This window comes from Ictalurus punctatus, chromosome 15, assembly GCF_001660625.3.
Source record: "Ictalurus punctatus breed USDA103 chromosome 15, Coco_2.0, whole genome shotgun sequence".
NCBI lineage: Eukaryota > Metazoa > Chordata > Actinopteri > Siluriformes > Ictaluridae > Ictalurus > Ictalurus punctatus.
Window position 1 is genome coordinate 1,011,991 of NC_030430.2, and position 18,337 is coordinate 1,030,327.

Below are 18,337 nucleotides of genomic sequence, written 5' to 3' on the forward strand. Positions count from 1 at the left end.
AGACTTTTCATATAATTATATTTTGCATTATGGTATGCTCAAATTAACCCTCTAGTTTAGCACTGGGGCTTATCATCTAGCTATAATCATCTAGCACTTAAGCCTGGGACTTTTCCCCATCACTTTTTGATACACTATATGGTCAAAGATTTGGGATTTGTTTAACTGTAATCCATTTAACACGATGGCTCATGGTAGAAACTGATCCAAACATTTTCTAAAAAGATCCATATTCGGTGTTAGTTTCTCAAGGTGATCTGTAATAAAATGTGTCATCTGATAAACTCCATATCCAAACAGCTAATGATAATGTTAGAGCTAAGGGTAATATTCACATCAACCATCAGAATGAGAAAAAGTGTGATCTCTGTGACTTTGATCCTGGCATGGATATTGGTACCAGATGGGCTGGTTTGAGTATCTCAAAAACTGCTGATCTTCTTGGATTTTCACACACAACACTGTAGAGTTTATACAGAATGCGAAAAACACAAACATTGAGAGAGTGTCATTTTTGTGGTTGGAAATGCCTCGTTGATAAGAGAGGTCAGAGGAAAATGGCAGATTAATTCGAGCTGCCAGGAAGGATATAGTAACTCATATTCACTCTTCTGGGCTACAACAGCAGTTTCCATTCCACTTAGTCAATAAGAGGAGTCTCAGGCTACAGTGGGCAAAGTTTCATAGAAACTGGAGAGTTGAAAATTAGCGAAAAAATTCACCTGGTCTTTTTCCAGTCTTCAACTTTCCATCTGGTACCAACAACCATGCCATGGTTAACGTCACGGAGATCACACTTTTCCCCGAGTCTGATGTGAACATTAACTGAAGCTCTTCACCTGTGTCTGCATGATTTTATGCATGGTGCTGCATAAATGAGCAGGTGTACACATTTTCCTATTAACATGACCAGTGAATGTATAATGAGATTTCGGCATATGCAAATAGAATATGAGGCTTTGCTATACCTGTACCAATATGGCCATTTTTTCAGCCTGTGGAATCAACTCTTTTTTCCTTATTCTAACAGGTTCCATAAAGACACAGTTAAGGTGATATAAACCATATTGACTACATTAAAAAAAAAAAAAATCTCCATAGCTTCTATCATTCAATGATCACCTTATGTATTTCAATAGTTGGTGTGAATGTGAACACTGTTTAAGTTTCAGAGGTATCTTTTCCATGTGTGGTGTGAGCCGTGTTAAGTCCACACTAATAAAATTAGAAACTGCATTGCACTATTATGACTACATCTCAAAATGTCATTGTTTTGGCCACTCTAGTGTTTTCAGTCCATTTCCTAAGTCAACCTATGGCCATACATCATTTCCACCATTGTTGCTTGTTTTGACACCATGAATATAAACTTTACTTTCTTGAATGACATAATAACTGTATATAAAGCAGTCAGACATGAAATTAAAATCCACAATACAGAGAATAGCTTTGCAGGCCATTTTGAGATCACATAATAATCATTAGTCAGGTTTTTTTTCATCCACAATAGCATTTTCAGACTTGTTCACCTTTGACAAAACAAAAGCACATTTGAGAAAATCACCAAGACAGATCAGAACAAATGCACTCTTAAATTGAAATATGTTAGTGTGGACTATGTCACAGACTACTGAAAAAGAATATTTTGATATGAAATGGCCTGGTGTCTCATTGATCACACAAGGTTTTCTCTCTATTTGTATTTTCTGTACCTAGCACTTTTTTAAAACAAAGTTATGCCTGTGAAATTAAGATTACTGTTACTGTTAGCAACTTAAAAATATACTATATGTCCAAATGTTGTGGACAACTGACCATCACACCCATATGTGCTGTCTGAACATCCCATTCCATATTTAGTCCCACTGTTGCTGTTATAATGACCTCTACTTTTCCGGGAAGGCTTTCCACTCGATTCTGGGGTGTGACTATACGGTTTTGTCCATTCAGCCACAAGCCATTAGCATTAGTGAGGTCAGGCACTGATGTTTGGTGAGAAGGCCTAGGGTAAAGTCACTGTTCCAATTCATCCAAAAGGTGTTCAGTGGGGTTGAGGTCAGGACTCTTGATTTCTTTCACTCCAGCATAGGCAAACCATGTCATCATGGACCTCACATTGTGCAAAGGGGCATTGTCATGCTGGAACAGGTTTTGGCTAGGCTCATTAATTACACTGTAGGGAACTCTTAAAGCTACAGTATACAAAGACATTCTAGACTAATGTGTGCTTTCAACATTGTGGCAACAGGGGAAGGCCTGTTGAAGAGGGTGGTTGCCAGTGACAAAAATTAGCACTATGAAAAACATGGTAAGTTTATACAGTGAGGGAAAAAAGTATTTGATCCCCTGCTGATTTTGTACGTTTGCCCACTGACAAAGAAATGATCAGTCTATAATTTTAATGGTAGATTTATTTGAACAGTGAGAGACAGAATAACAACAAAAAAATCCAGAAAAACGCACGTCAAAAATGTTATAAATTAATTTGCATTTTAATGAGGGAAAAAAGTATTTGACCCCCTCTCAATCAGAAAGATTTCTGGCTCCCAGGTGTCTTTTATACAGGTAACGAGCTGAGATTAGGAGCACACTCTTAAAGGGATTGCTCCTAATATCAGTTTGTTACCTGTATAAAAGACACCTGTCCACAGAAGCAATCAATCAATCAGATTCCAAACTCTCCACCATGGCCAAGACCAAAGAGCTCTCCAAGGATGTCAGGGACAAGATTGTAGACCTACACAAGTCTGGAATGGGCTACAAGACCATTGCCAAGCAGCTTGGTGAGAAGGGGACAACAGTTGGTGCGATTATTCGAAAATGGAAGAAGCACAAAAGAACTGTCAATCTCCCTCGGCCTGGGGCTCCATGCAAGATCTCACCTCGTGGAGTTGCATTGATCATGAGAACAGTGAGGAATCAGCCCAGAACTACACGGGAGGATCTTGTCAATGATCTCAAGGCAGCTGGGACCATAGTCACCAAGAAAACAATTGGTAACACACTACGCCGTGAAGGACTGAAATCCTGCAGCGCGCGCAAGGCCCGCTGCTCAAGAAAGCACATATACATGCCCATCTGAAGTTTGCCAATGAACATCTGAATGATTCAGAGGACAACTGGGTGAAAGTGTTGAGGTCAGATGAGACCAAAATGGAGCTCTTTGGCATCAACTCAACTCGCCGTGTTTGGAGGAGGAGGAATGCTGCCTATGACCCCTGGAACACCATCCCCACTGTCAAACATGGAGGTGGAAACATTATGCTTTGGGGTTTTTTTTCTGCTAAGGGGACAGGACAACTTCACCGCATCAAAGGGACGATGGACGGGGCCATGTTCCGTCAAATCTTGGGTGAAAACCTCCTTCTCTCAGCCAGGGCATTGAAAATGGGTCGTGGATGGATATTCCAGCATGACAATGACCCAAAACACACGGCCAAGGCAACAAAGGAGTGGCTCAAGAAGAAGCACATTAAGGTCCTGGAGTGACCTAGGCAGTCTCCAGACCTAAATCCCATAGAAAATCTGTGGAGAGAGCTGAAGGTTCGAATTGCCAAACATCAGCCTCGAAACCTTAATGATTTGGAGAAGATCTGCAAAGAGGAGTGGGACAAAAACCCTCCTGAGATGTGTGCAAACCTGGTGGCCAATTACAAGAAACGTCTGACCTCTGTGATTGCCAACAAGGGTTTTTAAACCAAGTACTAAGTCATGTTTTGCAGAGGGGTCAAATACTTATTTCCCTCATTAAAATGCAAATCAATTTATAACATTTTCGACGTGCGTTTTTCTGGATTTTTTTGTTGTTATTCTGTCTCTCACTGTTCAAATAAATCTACCATTAAAATTATAGACTGATCATTTCTTTGTCAGTGGGCAAACGTACAAAATCAGCAGGGGATCAAATACTTTTTTCCCTCACTGTAGTACATTATTAAAAAGTGGTAGGCTGCAAATGTTACCTTAAGGTGCTATTTCTACCTGATGTAATTAATTAAATAAATAAATACATACATTAATATAATTAATTTAGATGTTACCACACAAGGCACTTTTTTTCGGTTAACATTTAAGGAAAGGAAAGAAATAAACACTGGCGTCACAGAAAATTTACTTTATGGATGTAAAAAATGATCTATATCTATCCATCTATCTATCTATCTATCTTTCTCTCTCTCTCTCTCTCTCTCTCTCTCTCTCTCTATATATATATATATATATATATATATGTATATATATATATATATATATATGTATGTATGTATATATATATATATACATATATATATATATATATATATATATACATACATACATACATACATACATATATATATATATATATATATATATATATATATATATATATATACATACATACATACATACATACATATATATATATATATATATATATATATATATATATATATATATATATATATATATATATTTACAGCCATAAAGTACAATTTCTGTGAAGCCAGTGTTTATTTCTTCCCTTGCCTTTTCTCATAACGAACACTAACCAGTAATATCCATCATTGATTCTAACAGTCATTATCAGGCTTGTGCTTAAAGAGATGTTTTACTCAGATTAAAATACTTCCATTATCCTCATGTCAGAAGACAACCTTGTTTTGTCTCAGACCTAAAGGCTGCAACACACCACAAAGGCACACTATTATAATACTGACAAACACTGTCAGGATCAATTCGAACAACTTAAAAAACCCTGAAAGTTAACCATTTTTGTGGTATGGTCATGACATCATTCAGTATTTCATTCACAATTTCTTTCAGATTTCAGGTACAAAATAAAGGTTGAGAGCTACATAGAATGAAAGTTTTAGGACTGTTACAGCTTAGCTGGACTATTAAACATCTGGGTACCAGATTATTCTCCAAAACAAAAAAAAACTAATTCTAAATAGACTTTTACCTTGCATATTTTTTCTTGCATGTCAGGGCTAATTGCTTAAAAAATATGAACATTTGACAAAAAGTTAGATTTATAATAAAACTTGTGTTTATGTTTGAAGGACTACCGGATATAAAATATAAAACTTTTTATTACCATCTAACATAAAACTAGTCTAGTTTGGTGTCACTAGCCAAGGGAAGGCACAACTAAGTTATCATTGTTTGGGTTTAGCTGTCTACAGTGCCATGCAAAGTTCATTAGCTTTCCATATGCTCTGCTTATATCATGTTCACATAACTTGGAACACGGGTGCCTGCAGGACTTAAGTTCAGGGTACACACAGATCCAGCCCCCAATGGGCTTGTTTGCATTTCTGAAGAACTGTGTTCTGAATCTGTTTCCCTCACAACTCAATTAGTTCGTTTTATATTTGATGTCCATAGTAATTTGCATTTGAAGCTGCAACCTGCAAATACTGTTTTAAGGTTGCATCACCACCTCATAAAAGTTAAGGATTGCATGGAAATTGCTGTGTGCAGATGTATGACCTCTAAGAGGTACATTTTGCTGAATGCATATAGCAAATAAATGCTGGGGGGCCTGGACCCCTGGACTCAGGTGCTGAGGAGACTGAAGCAATCTCATTTGCCACAATACATTTAGGCCTTTTTGCAAGTGTTTGGATCAAGTTTAGCTGTTTTGTTCTGTACTTGTGTCCACTGCTCTGGCCAGTGGTGTAAGTCAGAGCAGCTGCTGGTCTGCTTGGCGGTGACAGTAGAGGTGATGCTGGGTCAAAGCAGCACATCTCTAAGTGAATGGTAGAATAGTGAATAGCAATCTCCATCGCTTATGAGGTGCACAGTCTCGCTATGCCTCTGGGTACAAGGGCTCACTAGGTGGGGTCGCCTCCTCGAAGGCTTTGTCCAAAAGGATACCCTTACAGGATGTGTGTGCTGTAGAAGGGTGGTCTCCACCGCACACATTCATTTGATATTACAGCCTGAATATACATTCCACCCTGGGTTTGAGTGTCTTGCAGTGACCCTCAGGCTCGGATCTTTTGAACAGGCCATGCCCTCAGTATGATGGCGTGGGTATTCTCGTTCCCACAATGTAAAACTCACACAACGTTGAGCTCCCTTTGAAAGGGAACCCTGTTTCCTGAGAAGGGAATGAGACATTGCATAGCTTTGTCATACTGGGGCATGCCTGTGAATTGCATCTTCTCTTCAGATAATAGAGGCTGATGGCACAGTTCACAGGTCCCATTTTTATATCATGCAACACACTTTAAGCTCAAAGCGTGAAGCTCACTCAATGTATCGTTCCCTTCTCAGGGAACAGGGTTACACGTATAACCCAGACCTTATTGTTTCAATTTCAACCCCTTTACTGGTAAAAAAATAAATAAATAAATAAAAAATCTGTGTATATCCATTTTTCCCTCACACTAACTGACTGTGTGGGCTAGAGTTTGGCAGAATTTAGATCTGTCAGCCAATAAGACAAGTATTTCCAATTTTTTCCCCTGTAAACCTTTTCTAGTTGGTCTTCCCTCCGTTCACTGAAGATACAAAAAAAGATACAAAAAGACATTCAGTTACAGTGCTATGATGCATCTGTTGGCACATTGGGGAGCCTCAACCCATTTAATTAGCATTTTCCATACTGTCCACACTTCTATGGATGCTGTTTTTGCCCAGTGTCTTTCTTTCAAAAACAGAATAAATCAGGATAGGGCAAATACAGCACTGTACTTACTGTATGTAGTGACAAACCGCTCCAAGTGGAGAATTATTTGGGGCTAAAAATCTTCTGGGCTACAACCCCGAATGCCCAGGCCAGGTTACGCCCCTAGCTACCTACCTGTACTTTTGTTTTTGCATCTCTCCAATTTTGAAAACATAATTTTCACTCAATGAAATTACACACTCCATCTAATGTCTATGACCACCACCTGATTTGAGCAGACAAATTCTTTGAATCATTGATTTCAACAGAAACATTTAGAGGGGGGAAGGGGGGTGGGCATCTGGTGGTCGACCGGATTTTAGTGGGGGCTGGTGCCACCCCTGGCCACCATGTACTGTAGTGCCACCCTGTACTCAACTCATTGTCATGTCCATGGAACCAGTTTGAGATAGCTTATGCTTTGTGTTCTCCATGTTAGGTGAGCCTGTGCCGATTGTACACTCTGATTCATGCTGTACGCTAATAGAAATGAAACCCAATCTGATCTGCTCTTTTCATTGTGTGGTCTAAACCGTGGTGATTTTACTGTGCACATGACAATAAATCTCTTGACCTTGATTTGATCTGCTGCTTTTGTAGCCCAGAGGACAGACAGCAGCTTAATAAAGTTGAGGAATGTGTAAAGGACATTAGACAGTGGATGCTTAGTAACTTCCTCTTACTTAATTCTGATAAAACAGAAGTAATTGTACTAGGACCATGTTACCATAGCTACAAGTAAGCTTTCTGATCTCACAGTAACTCTGGATGGACTTTCTGTTTCATCATGTGCAGCAGTAAAATACCTTGGAGTGATTATTGACTCCAGTCTTTCATTTGATGCTCATGTAGATAATATTACTAGGATAGCCTTCTTTCATCTCAGAAATATTTCTAAGATAAGAAATATATTGTCACTACATGATGCAGAAATTTTAGTTCATGCTTTCGTCACCTCTAGACTGGATTATTGTTATGCCTTACTGTCTGGATGTTCCTGTAGGAGCATAAACAAACTGTAGTTAGTCCAGAATGCAGCTGCTAGAGTCCTAACTAGAACCAGAAGATATGACCATATCACCCCGATCTTATCCACACTGCATTGACTCCCAGTGAAATCACACTTTATTACAATCCATCCATCCATCTTCTATACCGCTTATCCTTTTCAGGGTCATGGGGAACCTGGAGCCTATCCCAGGGAGCATCGGGCACAAGGCGGGGTACACCCTGGACAGGGTGCCAATCCATCGCAGGGCACAATCACCTACACACTCACACACCCATTCCTATACTACGGACACTTTAGACATGCCAGTCAGCCTACCATGCATGTCTTTGGACTGGGGAGGAAACCGGAGTACCTGGAGGAAACCCCCACAGCACGGGGAGAACATGCAAACTCCGCGCACACACAGTGGGAATCGAACCCTCGACGTGTGAGGCGAACATGCTAACCACTAAGCCACTGACGCATTATTTATAAAATACTGTTCATCAATACTGAATCAAATACCGTTGCCATGCTAACTCAGCCTCTCATTGGAGAGCAGACGGAAGATCTCATCACACCTGAAAACGTGCGGATGGGGTGATGAACATACCTACTGAGAATATTGCCTGATTCACCAGATGCCTCTCCTGCATCAGGTTCTACTGAACCTGAGGAGCCGACCTACCAGCTACCACAGAGAGATAGACACCCGCCAAGGCGGATCATCTACGATCAGCTGGGTACTCCGTCCTGCTCTAGTATCCAGCCACTGCCGCAGTTGTTGCCTTGCTACCCTGCACCAGGACTGGTCACCAATGCAGCCATACTACCTTCAGCCTTTAGTATGGACTCCAGCAAACGTGAGTTTACAGAAGTGACATACTGAAATAGAACTATGAACTACTAATGGACTGTTTTCACAGACTGTTGAAATTAACTTTGAATTTGCAGACTGCACAGATGATTGAAACCGATGGACTGTTGATCAAGAGTATGTGCAAAGAGTCTGTATGTACTGTGAATTTGCAGACTGCACAGATCATTGAAACTGATGGACTGTTGATCAAGAGTATGTGCAAAGACTCTTTATGGATTGTTTATACAGTAGCCAGTCAACAGATATGGACTGTGAATATGGACTGTTGACATATTTGAACTGTGACCTTTGACCTAAGTACCACCTTACAGAAGCGGATTTCCAGTGTCAAGTTCTTGAGAGACTGTTTAAAGGACAATTGTTTGATTGATTTAATGTCGAGACGACATTTATTTTGTAGAGGAGAGTGTGACAAATTCAAATGTGATATGCTCTATGCTGTAACAAGGTATAGCAGATTCAAATTCATGATCAGTAATGATTAAAAAAGGGTTAAGTTAAATAGTCAAATGTTTAAAAAAAGAGAGTTAAAAGAGTGTTTATTTTTCACTGTTATTCCATTTTCATGTGTTAATCTATTGATAATTCAAGTAAATATATGCTATATACAGTTTTTAATCTATTAGGATGGTCTGAATCCTGCACTCTGGGATCGATTGCTTTGGTCTCCACCCACATACCTGGAGGAAGTGCAGTATTCTTTCATTTGAGTAAAGTTCTCGTGGAAGAAACACCAACTGTAATGCTTGTGACTTATTTCTCCTCTATATAGGTCTGTTGTGCATGTTTAACTCAACTGTTTTATCCGTGTTAACTTGCTAACATATTGAGGCGTACTTATATTTTGTTTCTGATAGTTTTTGAGTAGATATAAGTATGCTTTGTTGTGTGTGTGTGCGCACACATGCATTTCCCCGCCTTGTACTTAAAACCAGAGCAGCGCTAGCTTGTGTTTAGCCATAATTTGGACATGTGGACATAAAAGGCGTATTTTGTACTTTTATTTAAATAATGTCTTAATGCACTTTAGGTTTACTGTTTTGTACAACTGTTTGTTATGTGTATGTTGTTGTATTTTTGACAATGCATTCGAGTAAAGCTCTCGTGGAGGTAACACCAACCGTCATGCTTTTGACTTATTTCTCCTCTATATAGATAGGGGCATAACATGTATGTCTCATACTAAAGAGTTTTGGCTCTTCAGTCAAAATACAACATAAAACAAAAGCAACCTGAGTAAACACAAAATACAGTTAAACAATTGAAGCAAAAACCCAAAAATCACACATGTGAAAAACTATTTGCCCACTTAAACTTAAAATTTGGTGTGCCACCAAATTTTTGGTTTAGTAGCAATAACTGCAACCAAACACTTCCAATAACTACAGATCAGTTTTTGACAACACTGTGGTGGAATTTTGGCCTACTCTTCTTTGCAGAACTGATTTAGTTTAGAGCATGAACTGCCTGTTTAAGGTCCTTCTACAGCATCTCAATTGGTTCAGGTAAGGACTAGGCCACTCCAAAACTTTATTTTACTTTTTTTTTTTAGCCATTCAGTGGTGGACTTACTCCTATGCTTTAGAGCATTGTCTTGATGTATAATGCAGTTGTGCTTGAGTTTTGACTTCATGTTTCCCTCAATTATTGCAAGTTGCCCAAGCCTTGAAGCAGAAAAGCATTTCCACACCATCACACTGCCATGACCATGCTTGACCATAGGTATGATGTTCTTTTTGTGGAATTCGGTGGTTGGTTTAGGCCAGATGTAATGGGGCCCCTGTTTTCCGAACAGTAGTGTTAGGGTACTCGATCCTGGACTCAGCCTCGAGTCTGGACTTGAGTCCAATTATGGATGAACCCAGACTTGTCACGCACTCGGGTAAATTTGTACTCAAACTTGACGAGTCCGTTTCACGTGTAACATGAAAAGAAAGATAAAAAATAAATAACAACATAAAATTAAGATAAAAAGCACGGGTGCAGCTTGTGAACAGGCAAGGCAGGCAACTGCTTGGGGTTCCAGGCCATTAGGGGACCCCCAAGTGCTGACAAACTTTACTCCTCAGCAATGTCAAAATGTGGCAAGCGCAGTGACAATGGACAACTTGCAATGACATGAAAGTCAGAAACCTCATGCAGGAACCCCCATGTAATTCCCGTCAACTTGTCAGCAGTAATATTTTCAGAAAGCAACATTAATGAAGGAAAATGAAGAGGACATTTCCATCAGGACGTGAAAAAAGAAAGAGGAAAAAACAAAGCAAGACAGTGGTAAGTGGATCAGATAATGATGATTGTTTAAGCATAACAGTAAATAAAAGAACATTGTTATTTAGATATAGAGGACATATGGCAGCATTTGCACTAGCCAAGGCCCATAAGCAGCATTTGTAGAATCAATGCTTAAAGGGTGTTGATGAGTACTTGCCTTATAATGTGGGTTTAGTTCTCTAAGAAAACTAAAAAAAATCAGTTTTTAGATATATAGTTTGTACTATGCTTATATTGTTTTTATTTTAAGTGTTTTGCAATGTTTTATCATTCTATATATTTATATTATATTTCATATATATTTTTATTTACAATTTTGAATGGGCTTTTGATCTGGACTTATTTATTTAAGTGTTTTATTGTTATTTGTATTTATAGTTTGAAAATTGTACTAATGTGAACATTTGAAATAAATACAAAAGTTGGTGTCAGATTATTTATAGCATAATAGTGATGAACGCTGGTTGGAGGGGCCCCCTGAGAATTTTTGCCTAGGGCCCCAACAGACTCCAGAATCGCCAATAATAATAAGAAATGAATGAATGGTCAGTCTCCCTGACCGACAAAGGGCTTTCTGTGCATGTATTTCAAGTGTGTGCACACAAAGTCCCTGGTCAGTCAGGGGGACTTTCATTAATTTCTTGTTATCATGCGAGTACTAAATTCAGTTCTCTTTAGCAGCTTATTACGCTTAGATGGTCAAATAAATATACACACTGTCACGTAAGGGAGGCTGAGACGGAAGCAAGTGCAGGTTAGGTAGTTTGATACAAGAAGTACAAGTCAGGCAGAGGTCAGGTGATCAGGTAAACAGTTCAAACAAGGCAAGGCAAAAAGACAAGGTCAAACACAAGAACAAAGTCAAAACCAGAATCAACAAACAAGGTATTAAGGCTTGTAATGGCAGAAACAAAATTTAACTTAGTGTATACTTTGCAAAGAGTGAATGCATAGAAGGTCTTTTTAAACTGTGGTACTGAATGTGCTGTGAATCGGACGCAGGTGTGCGTGATTGGAATGAAGCTGAGTGTTTTGGGAATTGTGGTCCATGGCAGCCATGTATGTGTGCAGGATGGGAAATGTAATATGAAGTCTGTATGGCGTTAGGAGCAGCCGTAGTCCCAGCAGTCTGGAATTAAAGAAGATTTGAGCTCCATCCAGAGGCAGTAAGGATCTGGATCTCTAGTATCTCCATAAATTCGTGTGGGGCTCGGCGAAAGGAGAGAGGGAGAAAAAAGATAATTATGACTGCGAAGTAGTAGAACAGAGTCTAGTCAGGGTAGGCTTGAGTAAACAAATACGTTTTAAGCCTAGACTTAAACACTGAGACTGTGTCTGAGTCCCGAACACTAATAGGAAGACTGTTCCATAACTGTGGGGCTCTATAAGAGAAAGCTCTTCCCCCTGCTGTAGCCTTCACTATTCGAGGTACCGTCAAATAGCCTGCATCTTTTGATCTAAGTAGGCGTGGTGGATCATATAAAACCAAAAGGTCGCTTAGATATTGTGGCGCGAGACCATTTAGTGCTTTATAGGTTAATAAAAGTATTTTATAGTTAATGCGAGAAATGTAGTCACTGGTTTGTGATATGACAGAATCCACCCCCAGGGTTCGCTCCCCTGGCAGTCCTGGCCCACTGGGCAAAATGTCTTCAGCTGAACAGGGAGACTGAATGGCAGCCTCACCTGAGCAGGGATGCTGAGCGGCATCCTCAGCTGAGCAGGATGAATGCGCGACATCCTCAGCGGAGGAGGAAAGCAGAGCGACGTCCTCAGTGGAACTAGGAAGGCAGAGAGACATCCTCAGCAGAGCAGGGAAACTGAGCAGCGTCCTCAGCTGAGCAAGGGATACTGAGCGGTGTCCTCAGTCATGCAGAGAGGCTGAGCATCATTCCCCATCGACTCTGCAGGCTGAACTCGGCTGGCTGTGTAACTAGACTCAGGTATACGCAGAGCTTGGTCTCTTCGACCTCTGATGGGAACTTGGCTTGAGAGGCCGTCTCTTCGACCTGGGACGGGAACTTGTCTTGAGAGGCCGTCTCTTCGACCTGGGACGGGAACTTGGCTTGAGAGGCCGTCTCTTCGACCTCGGACGGAATCTGGCTTGAGAGGCCATCTCTTCGACCTGGGACGGGAACTTATCTTGAGAGGCCGTCTCCTCGACCTCGGACGGGAACTTATCTTGAGAGGCCGTCTCTTCGACCTGGGACAGGAACTTGGCTTGAGAGGCCGTCTCTTCGACCTGGGACGGGAACTTGGCTTGAGAGGCTGTCTCTTCGACCTGGGACAGGAACTTGGCTAGAGAGGCCATCTCTTCGACCTGGGACGGGAACTTGGCTTGAGAGGCCGTCTCTTCGACCTGGGACAGGAACTTGGCTAGAGAGGCCATCTCTTCGACGTCGGACGGGAACTTATCTTGAGAGGCCGTCTCTTCGACCTGGGACAGGAACTTGGCTTGAGAGGCTGGCTCTTCGACCTCTGAGGGGAACTTGGCTTGAGAGGCCGTCTCCTCGACCTCGGATGGGAACTTGGCTTGAGAGGCCGTCTCTTCGACCTGGGACAGGAACTTGGCTTGAGAGGCCGTCTTTTTGACCTCGGATGGGAACTTGGTTCGAGAGGCTCTCTTCGACCTCGGACGTCAACTTGGCTCGAGAGGCCATCTCTTCAACCTTGGACAGGAACTTGGCTCGAGAGGCCGTCTCTTCAATCTCTAGCAAAAACTTGACTTCATGCTGGAGCTGAGACAACCTCATGGGTGTCCTGCTGGAGCTCTAAGGAGGAGCTCGCTATGTTGACCTCCAACTGGGGCTCTGGAGCGGAGGTCGACACATTGACCTCAGACGAGTGTTCAGCCGGTGAGACCACCTCATAGGTCTCATGCTGGAACTCTGGGGAGGAGGTCGCCATGCTGACCTCTGACTGGAGCTCAGCAGGTGAGACCACCTCGTGGGTCTCAGGTTGGCACTCTGAGGAGGAGGTCACCATTTTTACCTCCTGCTGGAGCTCTGCAGGTGAGACTACTTCGTGGATCTCAGGTTGGAGCTCTGGGGAGGAGGTCACCATGTTGACCTCTGACTGGGGCTCTGGAAGCTTAAAACGTATTTGTTTACTCAAGCCTACCCTGACTAGACTTTCCATTATACTAATTCCCAGTCCTAATAATCTTTTCTCTCCTTCTCTCCTTCTGCCGAGCCACACATGATTTTATGGAGATACTAGAGATCCAGATCCTTTCTGCCTCTGGATGGAGCTCAAATCTTCTCCAATTCCAGACTGCTGGGACTACGGCTGCTCCTAAGGCCATACAGACTTCATATAAGTCAATAAAGAACTTTTTCACAATATCTGTTGTTACCCAGAAGAGGATGGGTTCCCTTCTGAGTCTGGTTCCTCTCAAGGTTTCTTCCTCTTAAAACATCTTAGGGAGTTTTTCCTTGCCACCGTCGCCACCCAGTGGCTTGCTCAGTTGGGATAAATTCGCACCTTTAATATCTGTATACGTGTTGATATTTCTGTAAAGCTGCTTTGAGACAATGTCTATTGTAAAAAGCGCTATACAAATAAAATTGAATTGGAGCTGAGATTACCTTGTGGGTCTCAAGCTGTAGCTCTGGAGCAGAGGTTGCCATGTTGACCTCTGGCAGGGGCTCAGCAGTGGAGACGACCTGGTGGATCTCAGGCTGTAGCTCTGGAGATGAGGTCACCACTCTGACCTCCATCTGGAGCTCAGCAGGTGAGACCATCTTGTTGGTCTCAGGTTGGAGCTCTGCTCTTGCTCTCTTGTGGAGCCGTTTGTGGGCATGCCATCTGCCCTTGAAACACTCCTGTGTACACTGGTGTGATGCTCTCTTCGCTCTCGTGCTGATTCCATAATGAGGCAAAGTATTCTGTCACATAATGGAGGCTGAGACAGAAGCAAGTGCAGGTTATGTAGTTTAATAAAAGAAGTCTAAAGGATCAGGCAGAAATCAATAAACAAAGACAGGCAGAGGTCAGGCCATCAGGCAAACAGTTCAAACAAGGCAAGGCCGAAAACAAGAACAAAGTCAAAACCAGAATCAACATACAAGGTATCAAGGCTTGGTAATGGAGGAAACAAAATGTAACTTCACAAAGAGTGAATGCATAGAATGCATGGAATGCATGGGCGGCTGTGGTTCAGGTGGTAGAGTGTGTTGTCCACTAATCTTATGGTTGGCGGTTCAATTCCCGGCCCACATGACTCCATATGCCGAAGTGTCCTTGGGCAAGTCTCTGAACCCCAAGTTGCTCCTGATAGCAAGTTAGCACCTTGCATTGCAGCTCTGCTACCATTAGTTTCTGTGTGTGTGTGTGTGTGTGAATTGGTGAGTAAGAACCAGTGTAAAGCACTTTGGAACCACACAGGTTAAAAAACTGCTATATAAGTGCAGGCCATTTACCAAGGTCCTTTTAAACTGTGATACTGATTGTGCTGTGGATGCAGGTGTGCATGATTGGAATGAAGGTGAGTGTTCTGGGAATTGTGGTCCATGGTCCATGTTTGTAGGCCACAATGCAGGATGGGAAATGTAGTCACTGGTTTGCTGTGATATGACACACACATCATGTCAGGTCTAACCTGCATTTTGTGTTTATTCATGAAAACACAGTAAGTTATGTAGGTTATGTCTTAAGTGTATGTAAACAGAAAAATACTGTACTGTCAATACAGTATATTGGATATGTGCTTTAGGTCTTAAAGTGACAGAAGTCTAATAAACCTGCTGTTGTCTTTGTTAATCAAACAACAAAAGACAAAGAGAAAATCACTCACTCACTCATTTGACTGAATAACTTAAGTAAATTTAATAAGAATCACTGTATGTCATATAGTGAGGTCTATTTTATTTTACACTTAATTGTTTTATTCAGTTTCTGTAGTATTTCTCACTTGAATACCACTGATGGACCTACCTGAGAAAATGTATCGTTATCGTGATTAGATTGTGAAATAAGATTGCAGTTATATTGCACACCCCTAAACATTAGCATTTGTTTATTCCAGTCTTGAACTGCATGTAAAATGTGAAATTAACTTTTTAATGTAGTAAATATCATAAACCCAGCTGATAAGGATTTTTTTTTTGCATTTCAGGGATTAAAATGAAAAAACTTTACAAGAACAGAGCTGTATGAAATGAGTTTGTTGTCATTCATGGACAGATTAAAAGCTATAATAAAGTATGAAGCTTGTTGTTTTGACCTGCTTATAAATGTAACTCTACTCTGTATTCTCTCTCAGCCTATATAACTGTGGGGGAGAGGCATCAAATAATTTACATGTCAATTCAGACTGGAGGACACAATATAGTGTGATACAATAACAAAACAGGTTAATTTGTATTTTGATACACTGGTAATATAATAAAAGTTCTTCATATACCTCTATATCCCTTTATCCCATTTTTTGATAAGAAACTATTTGAGGTGCTGATGACGAAATAAAAATATTAATGGCAATGGCAGAATGTAATAATGGTATTTCTTGTTACAGTTATGCTGCCATTGGTTTGTGAAGGTTAAAATATTACAATTGTTGAGTTTGAGTTTACAATTGCAATTTCAAACCTTTTTTCAATTGAATTTCTTTCTGGACTCAGCTAGACTCGACTCGGCGTCAGACATTAGGACTCGGACTTGAGTCCAACTTGGCCCCTTTTGGACTCTGACTTGATTGGTTAAGGACTTGGTCTCGACTCGAACTCGACAAAGGTGGACTCAGAAAAGGGCATAGGTTTGCATATGGATGGTAGGGACATGTCCCTACCAATATTTTGGGAGGGCAGAATTGTCCCTACCAATATTTGCGCGAACTCGTTTGCATTATCTTTGGAGTGAAGTCATGTAAATTCCATAGCATACTCTCCCAGAAGCTCCAGGATTTAGGCATGTTAGCATTTGATTGGCTGAAAGGGAGGGGCTATCTGAAGACTCACCTTACATGCCAATATCGAACCGCCAGTGTAGAGTACAGACACAGAGGCGAGGGCTGATCGGCTGATAATGGTAACTAAGTTATCAAGGCTGTCAGTCCATACCTCAAGCATGGGCGAAAAATTTAGTCTTTCAGATTACTTTACTCTCTTTCCTCTATTGCCTGCAGGGCACAGTATACATAAAGTATTTTTTCCCATGCCAACATGTTTTGTAGTTTGTAGATATGCCACCAAAAAAAACGACGAGACATCAGGAGCCCCACCCAAAGCGTAAGTAATAGGTAAACTAACTGTCCAGTAGCCACATTGATTTAAAATGAAAACATGTTAGCGACCAAACGTCACCAGCCTTGCACTGTGGAAAGTAATGTCAACTGATTTTAGTTAACAGTGTTAGCTAGCGTTAACTAGCAAGATAACCCTGGCTTCTGTCATCTGCAGGCTAGCAGTCAGGTTGCTAGCTGGAACATAAAATAGGTGCATATATGAAATTATGTTGAGATGAATTTTAGTCTAGAAATCCCATGAAAATGTCATCATTTAATGAATTAGTTTGTATGCAGGAAATGCACAGGCTGAAGTAGAGCAGGATGAAACAGCTGCGTCTTCAGGGTTTCAGGTGCGGTCCTAATTATGAATTATATTTGGGAATTGTAGGGAGGCATCAGCATTAAAGTGAGTCTTTAGGATGTTCAGCAAATATACAGTATAACCTTTGAAAGTCAACATATGGGTCATGAGTTTGTTTTGAAAAAAAATCTTACATCAAAACAACATAAGATCCTATTCAGTCAATATTAACATTTCCCTCAAAAATAAATGGGATCCAAAGTTTAATTATGTGTTTATGTATCTTCATCAATGCATAATATTATTACACATAGGAAACTCAGAAATCAAGTAGGCCTAAAGATGTCGTACGGCAAGTTGAGGGAGAAGCAGCTGGACCTTGCGAGGTCTTAAAATGATACTGCGATTAAACATAGGCCTATATGAAGAGTTCATTTGCAAAAACAGATATCTTCATTCTTATGAATATTTAAAAATCATGTTTTTTTTTTTATTATTGTGCATTCCAGGTAATATCAATCAAACTGCAGTTGGGTTGTTTTAATTAAGTGAAAATAAATGTAATCAAAACCACCCAATTGCAGCTTGATTTTATTACCTGGAATGCACAATTTTAAAAATGATTTATGAAAATGGATTAAAATGGTGGATATCTGTTTTTGCAAATGAACTCTTTTTATATGCTATTATGGATTAATTGTAAATGACCAATTTACATGTATTGTAAGTACCATAGTCTACCTATTTTAATGTTAACTTAGTTGCAAGTTATTATAACACAGGATGCAAAATAATAATTTGCAAATGTTGATACAGACCAGGTTAAGTTTAGTTTTCTCTTTAGGAGACCGTCAGTGTGAGTGAGGATGATCCTGAAGCAAGTCAGTGTAGCAGTGTCATGGACATGGGGAGTAAGCCATACCAGCCTGATCCAAAATTCATCAAAGTACAGCAACTTCCAAACAAGATTTTGCAGTTTCAGGCGAACTGGTACAGAAAGTATTCATGGC